This window comes from Monodon monoceros, unplaced genomic scaffold (genome assembly GCF_005190385.1).
Source record: "Monodon monoceros isolate NGI ecotype Baffin Bay Population unplaced genomic scaffold, NGI_Narwhal_1 Super_Scaffold_11, whole genome shotgun sequence".
NCBI classification, from domain to species: Eukaryota; Metazoa; Chordata; class Mammalia; order Artiodactyla; family Monodontidae; genus Monodon; species Monodon monoceros.
Window position 1 is genome coordinate 11,164,500 of NW_021703767.1, and position 19,650 is coordinate 11,184,149.

Below are 19,650 nucleotides of genomic sequence, written 5' to 3' on the forward strand. Positions count from 1 at the left end.
AAGTCAGGGAGCCTCATTCCTCCTGCTCTGTTTTTCTTTCTCAAGATTGCTTTGGCTATTCAGGGTCTTTTGTGTTTCCATACAAATTGTGAAATTTTTTGTTCTAGTTCCGTGAAAAATGCCAGCTGTAGTTTGATAGTGATTGCATTGAATCTGTAGATTGCTTTGTGTAGTATAGTCATTTTCACAATGTTGATTCTTCTAATCGAAGAACATGGTATATCTCTCCCTCTGTTTGTATCATCTTTGATTTCTTTCATCAGTGTCTTATAGTTTTCTGCATACAGGTCTTTTGTCTCCTTAGGTAGGTTTATTCCTAGGTATTTTATTCTTTTTGTTGCAGTGATAAATGGGAGTGGTCCCTTAATTGCTCTTTCAGATTTTTCATCATTAGTGTATAGGAATGCAAGAGGTTTCTGTGCATTAATTTCATATCCTGCTACTTTACCAAATTCATTGATTAGCTCTAGTAGTTTTCTGGTAGCATCTTTAAGATTCTCTAGGTATAGTATCATGTCATCTGTAAACAGTGACAGTTTTACTTCTTTTCCGATTTGGATTCCTTTCATTTCTTTTTCGTCTCTGATTGCTTTGCCTAAAACTTTGAAAACTATGTTGAATAATAGTGGTGAGAGTGGGCAACCATGTCCTGTTCCTGATCATAGTGGAAATGGTTTCAGTTTTTCACCATTGAGAATGATGTTGCCTGTGGGTTTGTCATTTATAGCCTTTATTATGTTGAGGTAAGTTCCCTCTATGCCTACTTTCTGCAGGGTTTTTATCATAAATGGGTGTTGAATTTTGTCGAAAGCTTTCTCTGCATCTATTGCGATGATCATATGGTTTTTCTCCTTCAATTTGTTAATATGGTTTATCACACTGATTGATTTGCGTATATTGAAGAACGTTTGCACTCCTTGGGTAAACCTCACTTGATCATGGTGTATGATCCTTTTAATGTGCTGCTGGATTCTGTTTGCTAGTATTTTGTTGAGGATTTTTACATCTATGTTCTTCAGTGATATTGGCCAGTAGTTTTCTTTTTTTGTGATATCTTTGTCTGGTTTTGGTATCTGGATGATGGTGGCCTCGTAGAATGAGTTTGGGAGTGTTCTTCCCTCTGCTATATTTTGGAAGAGTTTGAGAAGGATAGGTGTTAGCTCTTCTCTAAATGTTTGATAGGATTCACCTGTGAAGCCATCTGGTCTGGGCTTTTGTTTGTTGGAAGATTGTTAATCACAGTCTCAATTTCAATGCTTGTGATTTGTCTGTTTATATTTTCTATTTCTTCCTGGTTCAGTCTCAGAAGGTTGTGCTTTTCTAAGAATTTGTCCATTTCTTCCAGGTTGTCCATTTTATTGGCATATAGTTGCTTGTAGTAATCTCTCATGATCCTTTTTATTTCTGCAGTGTTTGTTGTTACTTTTCCTTTTTCACTTCTAATTCTATTGATTTGAGTCTTCTCCCTTTTTTTCTTGATGAGTCTGGCTAATGGTTTATCAATTTGTTTATCTTTTCAAAGACCCACCTTTTAGTTTTATTCATCTTTGGTATTGTTTCCTTCATTTCTTTTTCATTTCTTTCTCATCTGATTTTTATGATTTCTTTCCTTCTGCTAAATATGGGATTTTTTTGTTCTTCTTTCTCTAGTTGCTTTAGATGTAAGGTTAGGTTGTTTATTTGAGATATTTCTTATTTTTTGAGGTAGGATTGTATTGCTATAAACTTCCCTCTTAGAACTGCTTTTGCTGCATCCCATAGGGTGTGGGTCATTGTGTTTTCATTGTCATTTGTTTCTAGGTATTTTTTGATTTCCTTTGATTTCTTCAGTGATATCTTTGTTATTTAGTTCAAAGTAATCTTAATAAAAAATCCCAGCAGGTTTAGTGAGTATGCCTGGAAATTGACAAGTGGATTCTAAACTGTATACATGAATGCAAAGGATCAAGAAGAACCAAGACAGGAACTTCCCTGGTGGTCCAGTGGTTACGACTCTGTGCTTCCAATGCAGGGGGTGCAGGTTTGATCCCTGGTCAGGGAACTAAGATCCCACATGCCGTGTGGTGCAGCTGAAAAGAAAAATAAATAAGTAAATAATAGAAGAACCAAGACAAGCTTGAAGAAGCTGAAGGACTCTCTCCACCTGTTATCAAGACTCATTATAAAGCTAGGTAATGATATAAAACGTGATATTGTCACAAGGGTAAACAATCAGACTAGCGGAACAGAATAGAGAATCCAGAAACTGACCAATACATATATGGTCACTTGACTTATTACAAAGGTGACAATGCAGTACGAGGGAGGAAAGAATACTCTTTTTTTTTTTTTTTTTTTTTTTTTGCGGCACGCGGGCCTCTCACTGTTGTGGCCTCTCCCGTTGAGGAGCACAGGCTCCGGATGCGCAGGCTCAACGGCCACGGCTCACGGGCCCAGCCGCTCTGCGGCATGTGGGATCTTCCCGGACCGGGGCATGAACCCGTGTCCCCTGCATCGGCAGGCAGACTCTCAACCACTGCGCCACCAGGGAAGCTCAGAATACTCTTTTTTTAATTAAATGGTTGGGATCGATTGGATAACTTGATGTGAAAAAGTAATATCAACCTCTACATATACAAAAAAAGTCTATATATACAAAAAATGAATTCTAGATGGATTGTAGATATAAATGTGAAAGATAAAACAATAAAGCTTCCAAAAGAATACATAAGAAATATCTTTATTATTTTGGAGAAAACAGTAATTTCTTAAATAGGTCACATAAAGCAAGTACTATGAAGAAAATCTGATAATTGGACTTTATTAAAATCAAGGACATCTATTCATCAAAAAACATCACTAGGTTAATGAAAATGCAACTTACAGAATAGGAAAAGATATTTGCAATACAGGTACCTGACAAAGATCTATATTTTAAGTATATAAAGAACTATAAATCAGGTAAGAAAAAACAGAAAAATGAAAAAAATACTTGAACAGACATTTCACAAAAGCATATGCCAAACTGACAAAATACTTATGAAAAAGTGCTCACTCTCATTAGTCATCATGGAATCACAAATTCAACCAGAGTGGCTCAAATGAGGCAGAGAAGAAAAAAGGCAATATCAATTGTTGGGGAGAATATGGAGCAACTAGAATGCTCATTCACTGGGAATTTTAAATGGTCAACCACTTTGAAAAACTGTATAACAGTGTCCTTCAAATCCGAGTTTATGAATATCTAAGATTCAATAATTTTTCTTTTAGATATTTGTCCAACAGTAATGTCTTATGTGCAACCAAAATTAAGGTACTAGAATGTTCAAAGCAGCACTGTTCATAGTATCTCCAAACTGGAAACCACAAGATGTTGTGGACGAACCTTCAAACCCAAGTGCCTATATTAACAAAAGCAGCCTGTGCGTCCTACCCCCACCCCCAGGGATATCACTGCTTGAGTCATATGCTTGATGCGCTAGCTTGCAATTCCCTCTTTATTTGTCCCCTTTACTTTCTTATGACCTTAGATCTACACTTAAAAGGCTGTACCTGTCAGTTCATCCAGAACATCAGGAGGTTTTGCAACAGAAGTGTCACTAGCTTACATGGCTCATAACGTGCCCCATCATCTTTTCATGTCCCCACCAAGGTGTGAAAAGTCTTCCTGACACTGTTTTTACAGTCTAAAGATGATGTTTGGTTGGAAAGGAAGAGGAGAGAGTAGAGAGGGAGAGAGAAAATACTTTCACTTAACACCAAAGGGGCAGGGGAGCATAGTGGAGGAAGTACCTCTCCCTGCATTTCCTTTGCTAAGACGCCCAGGTGTAATACATTCCACATCCTTGCTGCCCAACTGGATAGAGACCAACTGCCTGGCTGCTCTAAGGACCCACCTCTGGTCCCATGAGGTTGGCAGCTATTTGTGGAGCCTCCATTCACCCCTGTCAGGCCCCAGGTTTCTGCTAGCCAGTCTGGGATTTAGGCTGCCAAACCCTGCTGACAGGTGTGCAAAGAAGGTGGATGTGAGGGCAGCCACTCCCACCTGTTGCCCTGCCTCCACCGTCCTTGTGAGATCCCCTTCAAGGTCACACCTCTGTGAAGGAAGAACAGGTTTAATCCCTGGGTACAGCTTGTACTTCTTGTGTCCTAATTTTCAACAGCCCATGAGGCCCCAGTGCTACGCCCCAGGCCACCCAAAATTAGGAAATTGTTGGCAGGCTGGGAAAACAGTAGTTCTTCCCAGGGAGCTGGACTCGACCCCAGAGCATGGTGGTGAGTTTCCTGAAGACCACTTCCCTGTGGTTGAGTGAACAGGCTTTCACATTTTGAGGTAGAACTGGGGCTTCTTACAATCCACTGTCATCTCTAACCCGTAGCAAAAGAACAAGTGTGAGTAAACAGCTTCTTTTCCAGAGAGATGTTTAGGCCATAAAAACACACACAAAAAAGAGTTAACAGTTCTAGAGTATTCTGTGTGCCAGGCACTGTACAAAGTACTTTAAATGGATTATCTCATTTGTCTCAAAATAACCCCAAAGTTATGTATTATTATCCCCATTTTCCCTGATGAGGCTCCAAGAGGTTATATGTCTTGCCGGAAGTGACACAGCCGAGTGACAAAGCCAGGACTGAAAGCTAGTAAGTCTGGCTCATGTTCCTTGACCAGTGTTCTAGATGTGAATATTTTGTCACTGATCCTGGACTCTAAGTCACCTCTACTGCACAGTGTCCTGCCTTTGGAGGAATCCTTCTTACCTTTTCATGGTTTGGGGCTCCAAAGCACCCTTGGGTGGCGATGGGAGTAGGGGAGACCCTCCCTGGTAGGACTCCCAAGAGCCCCTCCTCACCCACTTCCCTCTTCCTGGCCACTAGTGCAGCCCTCCACATAGCCAGTGTCTCCCGAATGCACTGACCTACCTGTCTCCTTCAAATTTACTTTTCCCATCAGTCTTCTCACTCAACTCTGACCTGGAGTCAACCTAGACTGATCCCTTGTTCCTCTTCCCAGGCTCCTAAAAAGGAGCGGCACACCCCTCGGACCATGGGACGTGGCTGCCTCAGGCTAGAGTCGAGGGCTGTCTCCTTGGCCCTTCCTTGGCTGGTAACACCAGACCAGGAAGGCCCCCCGGGGTTTCCTTCAAAGGGAGTGGTTTCTCTAAGAGCGAATGGCTCAGATTCTTGGGAGTGAGAGGCGGAGTCTTTAAATGTACAAAATAGTATTTTGGGTAACAACTGAGGAGGACTTGCTGGCACCAACCATCTTCAGTGGTTGTGGTTTAAAAGCTAGAATCAGAAAGTCACCTTCAGATAAGGCATCCCACATATTTCCTGTTTGAGATCTCGACCTCTGTGGGGCATTAGACACAGCTCTAACAGCTTCAGAGCAGAGGTAGCATAACTTGCTGGAGTTGTCAGACCCAGCAAAGTCATCCTCCCAGGTTCCCGGGGCACATCCTTCAGCTTCCTCAGACCTCCATCAAATTCCAGGTCTTGACCACCACCAAAATCTCACAGTCAGACAAGGGTTCCTGCCAACCAACCTTGTTCAGTCCTATAAGGCGGAACATCGGTCCAGGGTAAGGCCCCCAAAGCCAAGAGATAGATTTAAGGAAGGCAAATAGATATCATAATGGGCCCAGAAAAAAGATCACTGAGCCAGGAGTCTGAAAACTTATAATCCAACCCAATCACCAAGCATCAACTTTGACAATCCAGCTGGATCCTGCCCCAATTATCCACTGGAAGAAGTAGGGGAATTAGAATTCCTTGTTGGGCTGAACCAGATAACATCTTAAACTCCCAACTGGGAATCATCTATGATTCACTCAATCCTTGTAATACCTGCCACTTAGTAAACACTGGGAACCAGGCATATTGATGCATTGCCACACTCAGCCCTCCCAAAAACCCAGTGAGGTGGGTTTTATTAACATCTTTTTCAGAAATGGGGAGAGAAACTTGCCAGGATGCCAGAGCCGGTTGCGGAAGAGAAAGGATTTGAATGTAGGTCTGTCTAACTCCAAAGCTGATACCCTTTCCTGCCCATCCCTCTGCCTCTGGCACTGGATCAGCTACTCGGCCTGCTGCCCCTCAAAAAGAAGTAAAAAGCACAGACAAATGGGGCCCAGGTAGAGACCCTACCCAGAAAATGGGCACTTCCGGAGCAAAACAGCCACAGCGACAGGCCTTGTAAACGGCAGCCTCCAACGGTTAACCACAGGGCTGCCTCCCATGTAGAAACAGGCTCCCTTTTGTCCACACAGCCCCACACACAAACAATAGCTCTATCATACAGGAGACCACAGAACAAAGGGAGGGGGAAAGATATGGACAGAACAGGGTATAAATAAGATGCTGTATGGGCAGAGAGAAAAGAAAATGATTTAAAGGCAGAACACACCGGCATATTTGACATGCAGGCTTTTAAATTATGCCTACACTCTTTATGTGAAGAGTGTACACAAATGAGTATGTATTTTCAACTACGTCACATGCCCTGCTTTGCAACCAAAAACAATATTTGTGCTTCATGTGCTGCACTGTGGTGTTTTATACACAGAATCACCTGGCACAGGTCCTGTACCCTAGATGCAAATTAGTGCTTTCATGGGAGAGGGGTTCGAGGGAAGGCGAGGGGGAGGTGTGTTCTGCCGGCCACACTCCAGCGCTGACATTGCTGGGCATGATGGATGCTGCCAGCGCTGTTGCTTAGCAACCCAATACCCTTCAAGAAAATCCAGCCGTCTCGCTGGCTTGAAGAAGCAAGCAGGGCTGGTTCAGCATGGCATTGGGCATGGAAAGATAATAATGGTTTTGTTCCAGTTATTAATAGTCATTCTTTCTGATTTCCTGTATAGATCAACATACCTGAGGGTACCCAGAGCCCTGCACTAGACTGGGGCTGAGAAAAGCCCAGGGTTTTTAAATTACCTCCAAAGCGGCTTCAGAGAGTAGTGGAATTTTACTGGCTGGTCCCATGATGCTTCTTCAATCCCAGGCCCTTTCCACAACATAAAGGCAAATCTCCACGCCGTGACTCACCAGCATACCTTCAGATAGTTGTTTGTTAGCCCTGTCATGAGTCATCCTTTCTTCAGCTTTCTTTTTTCTCAAAACTGAAACACTTGACATTTTAGAATGGGGTTGGGGGAAGGTTTTTGATTTTTTTTTTCTTGAAGTCGCTCTGTGGCTTTGTGTGCAAGTGTCGGGGCGTGTGGGACGAGGTGAGTAATGGCTGCGAGAACAGGTAAACAGGAGGGAGGTTCTCCACGCCATCAGTCTCCTGGAAAGCCACCAAGTGTGAGAATGCTGTCATTTGTATCACGCAGGAACGGAACGCCCCTGGGCTACATGATAGAAGGGACAGTACCCCGGTCAGCACCCTGCCGTCCACCCGTTCCTTTTCAGCAGCGAACTGCTCCCTGTATCCCTGACAAAGAGAACTGCCTCACTTTGTGCAGCACAGATGACAGCATCGTTGTAAGGCTTTAAGAAAAATCCTGCAGGACTTATAAGGAACAAAGGAAATTGGCATTTTCAGGAAAAAAAAGAGAAGCGTAATTGCCACACAGAAATTGTGCTGGACCAAACAGACGGCAGGACCCCTGGGTTCTGGTTCTGATTCTGACATTCACTGGGAGTGGGATGAACTTCTGCTTATTTTGCATGGCCCAGCACAAGTCTCTTCTTCTCAGTGAAGCCCTCAACCCTGTACACTTATTCACTTAGCACTGTTTTCCCTTCCCAAGTGTGAGCACCTCAAAGTCAGGCACTATTTTATGCGTGCCTGTATCATGTCAGTCCAGCATCTTAACAGATGTATAGTAGATGCTCAATGCATGCTTCTTGTCTGGAGGAGAGATAAACAAAAGAATTAAATAACCAGGGGCTTCCCTGGTGGCGCACTGGTTGAGAGTCCGCCTGCAGATGCAGGGGACACGGATTCGTGCCCCGGTCCGCGAAGATCCCACGTGCCGCGCAGCGGCTGGGCCCGTGAGCCATGACCGCTGAGCCTGCGCGTCCAGAGCCTGTGCTCTGCGACGGGAGGGGCCACAACAGTGAGAGGCCCTTGTACCGCAAAAAAAAGAAAAAGAAAAAGAATTAATTAACCAGTCCAATAACTGGATAGTTAACCTCTTAGACCTTTATTTGTTCCCATGCTTAACGATATGCACTGTCTACTCACAGAAAAGGAATGAGGGTCTAGGAGTAGCAAATGAAAGCATTTTGAACACTACGTAACACCATGTTATTACAGAGCATTATTAGAAAAGAAAAAATAATGATGATCAAAAGTGTCCCCAGGGCTTCCCTGGTGGCGCAGTGGTTGAGAGTCCGCCTGCCGATGCAGGGGACGCGGGTTCGTGTCACGGTACGGGAAGATCCTACATGCCGCGGAGCGGCTGGGCCCGTGAGCCATGGCCGCTGAGCCTGCGCGTCCGGAGCCTGTGCTCCGCAACGGGAGGGGCCACAACAGTGAGAGGCCCGCGCACTGCAAAAAAAAAAAAAAAAAAAATTGTCCCCAAAGGCAGGGATCAGGACCAATTCTGCACATAGACAAAGTAGGGAAGGAGAAAGTGTGAGCTAATACAAAATATTTCTCCTATCAGGTTGGGGTAATGCCTGAAATTTCCAAAGTATTTCTTACTTTGTCTTAACAATGTATTTCTTCGTTAAGACATTACAGATCTTTGCTTAAAATGTAAATGCTCTCTTACAGCAATCAGATATTAATCCGTTATTAACCTCGAGCGCTTTAGTTACACGTACCACATCCACTTGTAGAGAGTAAGGGACGCGAGACAGGAAGTTACTTTTTACTCTTCATTATGAAAATATTCAAACATACAGAACCAGAGGCAACAGTATAATAAGCCCCTATGTGTTCATCAGCCAGCTTCAACAACTGTCATCCTAAAACTGACCCTGCTTCATTCGCTGCCTCCCCAAACTGGAGTTTTAGAAGAAAATCCCAAACCTCCTAATATTTAATTTCTGTGTATTTCAGTATAGAGCTATAAAATGCCAGCACTCTTTTTTAATTAATTTTTATTGGCATGTAGTTGCTTTACAATGTTGTGTTAGTTTCTGCTATACAGCAAAGTGAATCAGTTATACATATACATATATCCACCCCTTTTTTAGATTTCCTTCCCATTTAGATCACCGCAGAGCATTGAGTGGAGTTCCCTGCGCTATACAGTAGGTTCTCATTCGTTATTTATTTTATACATAGTAGTGTATATATGTCAATCCCAACCTCCTTATTCATCCCCCCCCCTTCCCCTCCTTGGTATCCACGAGTTTGTTCTCTACATCTGTGATTCTATTTCTGGTAAGCACTCTTTTTTAACATAACCACAATATCAGTATCATACCTAAGATGATAGTACTCATAATTCCTTAATGTCAGCAAATAGCCGGTCAGGAATCAGTGTTCAAGTTTCCCTGATAGAATAGTTCAGTTCTTAGGTAAAAGTAACATTCGATTCAGAACATGGCAGGGGCTGGTCCTAGGGCTGGTCTTACCCAGGGGAAGAAGAAATGAATTTCACTCGTTTCACTGTGTTGTTTTGTCTTGTTTTCCAGTTTCACAATTGCCAAGAGCCATCCACACATGAGGAAAGACATGAGTATGTAAGCCAAAATATGAATTACTCTCCCTATTAGCCGATGGCATTCACCAGTTTCTCCCAGCTCTTATAAAAATAATAAAGCGTTAGGTTTCCTTAACCTGACAATAGTAGGACTTGATTACTTAATACTGTTGTCAACTTCACCTGATCATAGATAAGCCAAACATACTTGTCTGAGCCTCAGTTTCCTTGTACAACAGAGGCAATAATAGGACCTACAACGGAGGGCTTTTAGGAGCATTAAAGAACATAATGTATGTAAAGCACTTAGAAAAGCTCTTGGCACAGTAAATGTGTAATGAACATGAACCATTGTGTTGTTATTTCCAAGTGTCCTTGGAAACCAAAGCTTGGGCAAGCTGATGCTTGATGAAAAGCCTGATGTTCTTCTCTTGGCAGCCTCCTCTGCTTGACAAAATACTACACCTGAAATATTTTAAGCTAGTATTCCTGAAAGTGTGCTTTTCAGACCACCTGCATCAAAATCACCCTGAACAATTATTTAAAATGTGGATCACTATGCCCTGGGCAATTCTTAAGAACACTAAAGTTTGAGAACTTCTACTTTCAACTTGCTTGAGTGGTTGTAGAGTGACTTTCCCAACCAGAGAGGAAATGGGGTGTCTGAAAGGCAATGAAGAGTAGCAGAAGGGACCTGGGACCTGGAATCAAGAGGCCAGCAGAGGAAACTGGCCATCCATTTACCTGTGGAATGGAACTAGTCATATCTCCCTCATGGAGCTACAGAGAGAGCCAAATGGGATCTGGAGAATGGGAAAATATTGTCCATTAACCAACTGATATACGATGTTACTCACTTGTATTTTTATCCAAATTCCAAGAACCTAAATATAGAATTCCTATTTGGTGCTTCCAAAAGAGGACCATGTGGTCTAATGATGTTTGTGACAAAGGACATCATTCATGAGCATCTCATCCATTCATTCATTAACAAATATTTGTTAAGTGTCAATTCTTTGCCAGGGACTGTGCTGGCATAAATCAGGGAAAAAGTAGTCACATTCCCCGCCTTCCTGAGCACATAGAGGGCTCTGAAATATCCAAGGACAAAGAAGGGACAAGGAGAAACTTAAAGCTCACAAGAGTCTAGAGCTAGGAAAGGACCTTAATGGACACAATTCCTTCATAGAACTGGTGAAAAGACAAAGACCCAAAGAGGCGAAGCACCTCCTCGCCCCCCAGTGACTTGGTAGCTAGAAAGGCACTTATTCCTTAGTTCATGGAACTATTCCTACCCTGTCTCTTTCACCCTTTCCTGCACCAAGAAAAGCAAAGAAGCAAAACAAATATTGAGTTGCCATTTCTCCATGTCATCAGCATGAGTCATTTGAGTTGACGGCAACAAAATTCTTCCCACTTAATGCAGTGCTTTTAAATTTTCATTTTCCATTTAATTTAAAAGCGGGTTACAAAACAGCATGCAGAGCGGGATCTCGTTTTTGTAAACAATCTACCTGTGGTGTATACGTGTGCTAGAAAAATGGCTGTACAGATCAAAGGCTATCGATAGATATTCCCTAGGGGCTAGGATTAGGGGCACTTTTTATTTTCTCCTTTATATTCCTGGAACTTTCTCAGAATTTTCCAAATCTTCTACAATGAGCACAAATTACTTCTGTAATGAATAAAAAGTTTATTTCAAAATAATGTTGGGTTATTTTTTTTTAAGTCACTGAGTTTTGCCTTTTTGAGACTAAATCTATTCTCATGAGAGGGTTCTAGAATCTTTTTGTCCAGATTACAGCCAAAGATTAAACTCAGCGTTGGTCTTCCAACAGAAGAGATGAAGCACAAAATAGCCACCTACTGACAGAACTCCTGGGATATTCCTTGCACGTATCTGGGCAAAGACAGCTGTAGCCCCGAATGGAATCAACTCTTCTAAAAGTACTTCCTGAGCCCTACCAAGTTCAAGGAACTGCACTGTGCCCCAAGGTCAAAGATGCGTAAGACACGTAAAACACAATCCCAGTCTTCAAGAACCTCAGGATTTAGCTGAGGACTTTGAAAATATACAAAGTTTAGTAACAGAACATGAACAAGAAAGTGATATTGGAAAGTACACTGTGCGTTGGGCCCACAAGGACAGTTTATTTCAGGAGCCAAGTGGCAGAGAGGAGATGGGGGACAGTGGGGAGCCATGAAGGTTTTTTAGGGGGAGGTGGCATATGATCTGTGTTTCAGGAAGACTAAGGTCTGTGCAATGCACAACTATATTTGCACAGGGAGAGACAGAGAAGAGGGAAAAAAAACAAATGCAAAAGAGGTCAAGTGAAAAGAACACTGGGTTTCAGGTCCAGCTCAGCCACTAACAAGATGACCTTCAACATGTCACTTCTACTGCCTGCAAGTAGCTTTCTCACCTGCCAAGCGAGAGAGTCAGACCAGACTCTCCAAGGTCCTTTTCAGCTGTCAAAATTCTTTAGTTCCTTTATCTTTAGGCAAGAATGATAAAGGCCTGAAACAGGGTGTTGCCGTGGCAAGCATGTGGTTTTTTCCAGCAAATGCCTCGCAAGGAGAGCGGCTAAATCATCTTCACACAGGCACCAGCAAGATCACATCAGATCGTCCCCCTTACTCTTCTTATTTTTAACCCTTGGGAGGCTTGGGGGCAAATTTTTTCTTTCTACTTTTTTTTTTAACTGAGGTGTAATTTAGATACCGTGAAATTCACCGTTTTAAAGCACACAATTTAGTGGGTTTTAGTATATCCACAAAGTTGTGCAACTATCACCACTATCTAATTTCCAGAATATTTTCATCACCTGCAAAAAAGAAATCCTGTAGCCGTCAGCGGTCACTCCCCAGTTCCCCTTCCCCAGCCGCTGGCAACCAGCAATCTGCTTTCTGTCTCTATAGATTTGCCTCTTTGTGGACATTTCATATTAATGGAATCATACAACCTGTGACCTTTCGTGTCTGGCTCTTTTTACTCAGCATGCTATTTTCAAGGTCTGTCCATGTGGTAGCACGTGTCAGGATTTCATTCCCTTTTTATGGCTGAATACTATTTCGTTGTAGAGATATGACTCCTTTTTTTTTTAATCTGTTCATCCACTGATGGACATTTGGGTTGTTTCCACTTTTCAGCAGTGCACTGAATCTTATTCTCTTTGCTATCAGAGGTAAAGCTGTCACATAAGCTTCCACTATTTGAATTTAAAAAGAAGTGGAAATTTTGGGTGGAGAGAGCATGGTCAATTCCGGATGGTGACAAAACCCACTTCATCTGCGGTAACCATTATAGACAACATTCTGACAAGTTTTTCCATAGATACTGCAGGGGTAAACAAAATATTTGTATCTCCAAAGAGTGTGTGACTTCAAGTGAAAATTTTTGAGCAGCAAATGCCACAGGATTAGGGGATAATCTTTAGCTTTCATGTTCTGCCAATGAGATGGCATTGAGTTTGTAGATTCCCAGGCATGACGGAAGCTGCATCTCAGCCTTTGTGTGTGACCTGCTTTTCACTCCATAAACAACCAATTCAGACCCATGCCTATCAGAGTTTCAGCATAACTTCTCTTTTTCCCACAGTCCAAGCTGTTCATTTCCTCACTGTATTTTTATGAGCCAGAAAAACATGAACTATCACTGAACTGTCAATGTTCTTTTTACATTATAAGACCCAAGATGTCTTTGTCTTTTCCTAAATCAAACTGAATTTTTTAAAGTCCAATAAAACATTTATCTAGTTGACATGAGACCTTTGAGTTCAGGCCTTCCTGAATGGGAAGGGGAGGGGGGAAAAACTCAGCTGCATGTTTTCTTCTTCCAGTCATTTACTATAATTTTTAAATTACCACACAGACCAAAAAAGAAAGGAGAGTCTTAAGGTTGAGAACTTTATCACCAAGAAAAGAACATTTACTGAGCACCTACTTTGTGCCAGGAAGAGTGATGAGTTCCATGGTCTCTTGTAATCTAGTTGAAAAGATATAACCATTAAAAATCATCATAATTTGTCAGAGGCTGTTGGGGGCAAAGAATGGGGGGGTGATTGTAATGGGTATGGAGTTTATTTTTTGCCCAGGTGAAAATGTTCTCGGATCAGATAGTGGTGATAGTTGCACAACCCTGTGAATATACTAACAACCACTGATATGTACATTTTAAAAGGGTACATGAATTTTATGGTATGTAAACCATATCTCAGTAAAATTAAAAATTGAGATAATAATAATACCCCATCATTTTATTACAAATAAGAGTGGGAAAAAAAAAACATGCCTGGGGGTAAAGTAGAAGATAGGTTTTCTTTCAAATGTGAGTTTTGCTCCTAGGCAAAAACTGTAGTATATTTCCCTACATCCTTGTCGCTGCCCAAATTTCCCAAAGCCCTCCCTTAGCTGTTCCCACTGCAGGGGGCTGGCCTCCCCAAATCCCCAGCTTTCCCTGGTTGAATGGACACCCCACTCCACAGACTTCAGTGGAAGTTCTCTTAACTGCTTTGCCCCCGAGAATGTTTCAGGAGAACGCTGCCTGGCTTACAACGTGATTTGGAAATATGCTGCTGGCTGTGTTTTATGCATTTTATCAAGTGTTTTTAACTTTGTACTGGCTGGGACCATGAAGGGCACAGTTTTCGAAGGTTGAAGTTAATAATTTCACACCAGAAAACGTTCAACCGGGGTCGCCGAGCAGCAAGCTGCCTGAGTCTCAATAATCTTGAGCCCTGGAGGCAGCCTCACAACGAGAGGTTGCACAGTGGCCATGGGTCGAGTTTGAGGCTGGATAATATAGTAGTTGAGCCCAGGCTTTCTCGGAGACAAGCCAACTGACTGGCCACGTAATCTCAGGCATGGTAATTAATCTCTCTAAAACCTCAGTTTCCTCATCTGTAAAATGGGGTAGGTAACCTCTGGGTTTTTGAGAGAATTCAATAAAATGCTTAGGGCTTCCCTGGTGGCACAGTGGTTAAGAGTCCACCTGCCAATGCAGGGGACATGGGTTTGAGCCCTGGTCGGGGAAGATCCCACATGCCACGGAGCAACTAAGCCCGTGCACCACAACTACTGAGCCTGTGCTCTAGAGCCTGCGAGCCACAACTACTGAGCCTGTGTGCCGCAACTACTGAAGCCCGTACACCTAGAGCCCGTGCTCCACAACAAGAGAAGCCACCACAATGAGACGTCCACACACCGCAATGAAGAGTAGCCCCCGCTCGCCGCAACTAGAGAAAGCCCGCGTGCAGCAACGAAGACCCAAGACAGCCAAAAATAAAAAAAAATTTTTTTAATTTAAAAATGCTTAGACAAGTGGCTGGCAGGCACTAACCACTTCCTAAGCAGTGGCTGCTGTCAGAATTGCTATGACTCCTCGTGCTGTTGCTCTCTGACTGTCCTTAAGGAAGGAAGGTGTTTGCCTCATCTAATGACACTCACGGAGGCTGGCAATCTGGCTGGGTATATTTTGATTGTCATCCCACTTAGATATGTCACATTCTAAAATAAGACAGCTAAGGAGCATGTGTCCAAGGACATCCTGGGGGAACTTAGTAGACATTCCATGATGAAACCAACAAATCAGGTTTTCACATTCTCCATTTTCATCATCTTTAGACTTTAAGCTATTTAAGGCCAAGGGCCCACTCCTCACAGGTTCCCAAAGGATGGTACCAGAGAGTCTGTCAGAACCACACAGGGTGTTTGTTTAACATGGGCAGTTCCCAGTCCCGCCCCCCTCCAGATGTACTTCACTGGCACCTCCAGGGAGAGAACGTGCCTGTCAACGAGGTCCTCACAGCCTCTTCTGCTGGATTTGAGGAAACTGAGCCTCTGCAGCCCAAATGCCTAAAACTGTCAATGTGTAGCACACAGCAGGTGCTCAAGACATTTTTTTCTTAATAAATAGAAAATAACATTAAATAATATTAATAGAAAAATTTTAAAGGCTAAATAGAAATCATGAATGAATGAATGAATGAGACAGTCATGTGTATCTAGTTTCCTTTGCTCCTTCTCACCACATTGTCCCTGATGGGGAAACCACTAACATTTATTGAAGGAATTTTTCCCCAGTACAAAAACAATATACGATTGATGCTTAAAACTTAGAAAACACAGAAAAGCACCGAGGAAAAGACTAACAGTGGTTACCACCTTAGGCGTATTTGTGCGGTTCCTTCTGGCTTTTTGTACGATGCATACAAATACATGATTATTTAATAAAATATCGTCAGATTATACACCAAATGCTCTTTTCAGCCTCCTTTTTCTTAACTTAGCAATGCATTATGAATAGGTTCTCAGCTCAGCAAATATTCCTCACTATAATTTTAAATGGCAGCAAGGTATTCTATCTAGACATACTACATGTTATTTAATCCCTGTCCAATCACTGAACATTCAAGCTCAATAATTAATTTAAAATAAAATGTACACGCAGATTCTAATTCACATGTCTTCGGTGGCTATCTGTAGTTTTTTAAGTTCCACAACTGATTCCAGTCAGTAGCCAGGACTGATGGCTGAAAAGCCACAATGAAAAGCTACTTCTAGGATGTTCTCTCATGAAACTTCTGGAGTTGGAATACAAATGAGGAAAATTTCCATGCCTCAAGAATGTCAACAAATCTGGATTACAAAAACTCTGCTGATTCCAGGGTACACCGCACTGTCACAGATCACAAGAAGAAAGAACATTGGTCCTCTTGTCATCGTCAAAAGTGGACCAATTTGGGGCTTCCCTGGTGGCGCAGTGGTTAAGAGTCCGCCTGCCAATGCAAGGGACATGGGTTCGAGCCCTGGTCCAGGAAGATCCCACACGCCGTGGAGCAACTAAGCCCGTGTGCCACAACTACTGAGCCTGAGCTCTAAAGCCCACAAGCCACAACTACTGAGCCCACGTGCCACAACTACTGAAGCCTGCACGCCTAGAGCCTGTGCTCTGCAGCGAGAGAAGCCACGACAACGAGAAGCCTGCGCACCACAATGAAGAATAGACCCCACTCACCGCAACTAGAGAAAGCCCACGCTCAGCAATAAATTTATTAAATAAATGAATTTATTAAAAAAAAAAAGTGGACCAGTTTGATCCAGTGCCAAGAGGGTATCAACTTTATTTCTGATAAACAGCCACTTTGAGAACTATACAGTGATGCTTTGCCAGCTGGAATGATTTATTTTTATCATTTCTTCCCCTTTCGTTGCTTCAATTAGTTGCCAAGATATGATAGGAGGAGGTTGCTGTCCCTTAGGAGCCCAAATGTAGAAGGAATTCCTACAAAATATAAAGATTTAAAGATTAAAGACAGCCTAGAGTTTATAAAATTATGTTGCAATTTAGTTCGCTTGATTTTTAGCCAAACACCATACCAATTTCTTTTCCAATGTGTAGAACAAAGGGGAGGTCATTTTAAAAAGTGAAAAACTGGGAGTTCCTTGGTGGCCTAGTGGTTAAGATTCAGTGCTTTCACTGCTGTGGCCCAGGTTCAATCCCTGGTCAGGGAACTGAGATCCCACAAGCCACGCAGTGCAGCCAAAATCTTTTAAAAAATAAAAATAATAAATGAAAAACTGATTCAAAGGGAGCTGGCAACAGCTCCTTGAAGGCAAAGTCTGTCTTGGTTGCCTTCATTCTCTACAGCATCTATCATGATCTCTAACATGCAGCTAATGTTTGGTAAATGAATTAATGCCTGAAAGAATGAGTTAATGAATTAGGGGATGGTCCTCTATCCCACTTCAAGCCATACGGTATAAATGGTCTGAACTACTCAGTTTTCCTGCAGATTGGCCTTAATCTCCAAAGACCACCCCACCAATAACTCCCCCATTACTGAAAAACTCAAACTAGGTAGTGTTCTTATTCAGCCTTGCAATTCAAAGCACAGAATCAAAAGCCCACAGAAATAAGTCACCAGTCTCCCCCAGGAGGTACTGTCAACTGAAGTAACAATAATAATGATGACGATGACGCAGGATGCTGCAAATAAGAAAAAGAGTTTATTTGGGGGGTCTTAAGAATTGCAATTCGGGAGACACAGATTCAGGTTACTTGGAAAGAGTATTCTGGGAAGGAAAAAAGTCAGGGGCTTATAAAGCCAAAAATCACAAGGTTGTTAAAACGTTGCCTGGAGAGAATTATGATGGGCTCTGATGCAAATCAGAAAATATTTGTCCTTAAGGAATCATTATCTGTTTTAGGGTAGGGGTCTGAGAATTAGACAGACTGTCATGAGTTTCTGGTAGATGTTCTGGATGATTTGATCAAGTCAAAGGTCAGATTCCATCCAGGCTGAGACATGCACAAGTCACCCTCTCAATGGCCTCCCAGCTCCATTTCAGAGAGCTCTCTTAGCAATACTGACTCCATCTTGAGCTTCCTTTCCCAGTACCCAGTTAGTAAAACGAAAAGTCTCATTATTCCTTGTCACTTGCAGGTCACAAGGGCCATCTGCAAGGTCACACTAATTCATTTGCTACAGAGACAGTGGCTGTCTTTAAACTCGGAGGTGGAAAAAAGCCTCCTTTATTCTGAAGTCACCTTATGTACACTGTTCCCAGGCGCTCAGCTCCATGAGACTGGACTGGCCGTTGTTCTTCTCCATCTTCCTTGTACTAAAGTGCACCACCCCAAACAGATCCAGCCCGATTTACCAGGAACCTCAAAGTAAGCGTTCCTCCCTGTGTGCTTCGACACAGTGGTTGGTCTGCCACCAGGGTTCATCAACACTTTGTTGGGTGCTGCACCCCACTGTGGGATCCAGAATGATCCCATCTCTCTACTGGGCATTTCAAAATCTGACTGGACCACACACTGTCCCGTGTTCTGAGAGCGCTTCCCCTCCTGTCTGTATACATTTCATTCCCTGACTTTTATTTTCCCTTTTACTACAGCTAAATAACTGTGCAAAGAAAAAAAAATGTATAATTTTTTTCTTTATCAAATAATTTCCTTTTGCACACCAAACTCCTACAAAGCCTTCACCATTCTCACATTTTTACTTGCACCAAATATACATACTGCTTTTTTTTTTTAAGTAATCAGTGTTCAATGTTTTCTTGTTCACCAGTATATCCTGAGAGCCAATTGTTCTAAAACCACCAGTCCGTCTTCTCTTGTAACCTCCCACATGAGGAGACCCAGTTGGGACTCACCAGCTATGGCCTTTCCCCCTGCAGGCAAGCTCCTTCAAAAAGGAGTTGCTTTTGACGATAACAATTTCCCAGCTTTCAGAAGCCACAGTGAAGCTCTGCTCTACGTTCTGGGCCACAGCACAAGAAGGAGATGAAAATAAGAATTAAAATTCCATAATGAAGAATGACCCAGGTTTGTGTTCCTCCTGCCTCTATATGGAAAGATGCTATTTAGAGAGATGGTCTTGAGGAGAGTAACAGTTCAACTCCATGGCGCACTGGTTAGCTCACATGACCTGTATGGTTCCTATCTGCATTCTCCAGGTGGGGAAACCGAGGCACAGCGGTTAAGGGACTCACCCAAGCCACACAGCTGGTGAGTGGCAGGGCTGGGATTCCAACCCCGGCCGGGCCTCAGGGCTGCAGAGCCTGGCACTACCTCTTCAGGAACAGCAGACAATGACCAAACCGCAGGGAACGAGGGCCTCCCACGCCCCCAAAGCCCCAGCTGGACCACCAAATAGAAGCAAGCATGGGAGCTGCAGAGCGCTTCATTACATCAGAAAGGCCCCCAAACATACAGTGTTTACTGTCAACATTTTTATCAAATCAACAAACAGAAGAATGTTCTGCATTTATCATTTGCTCGTTCCTTCCGTCATTACCACCTCCCGGAACAGGGCACCCATTGAATGGTATAACTTTTCCCTGAACTGTCCCAAACCCAGAAAGAAAAAGGACCTTGATAAGAAAGACTTCGGTCCGCTCTAACCCAGGAGCGATGGTCTCTAAAGCCTGTGGAAGCAAACGCCGAACCAGCACCGGGAAGTGTGAGGGCTGAGGAGGAGGCGGGGCCAGAGCCGACTGGAAGGAACATGGTGGGGGGGGGAAAGGGAGGGGAGAGGGGGGAGGGGGAGGGGAGGGGAGAGGG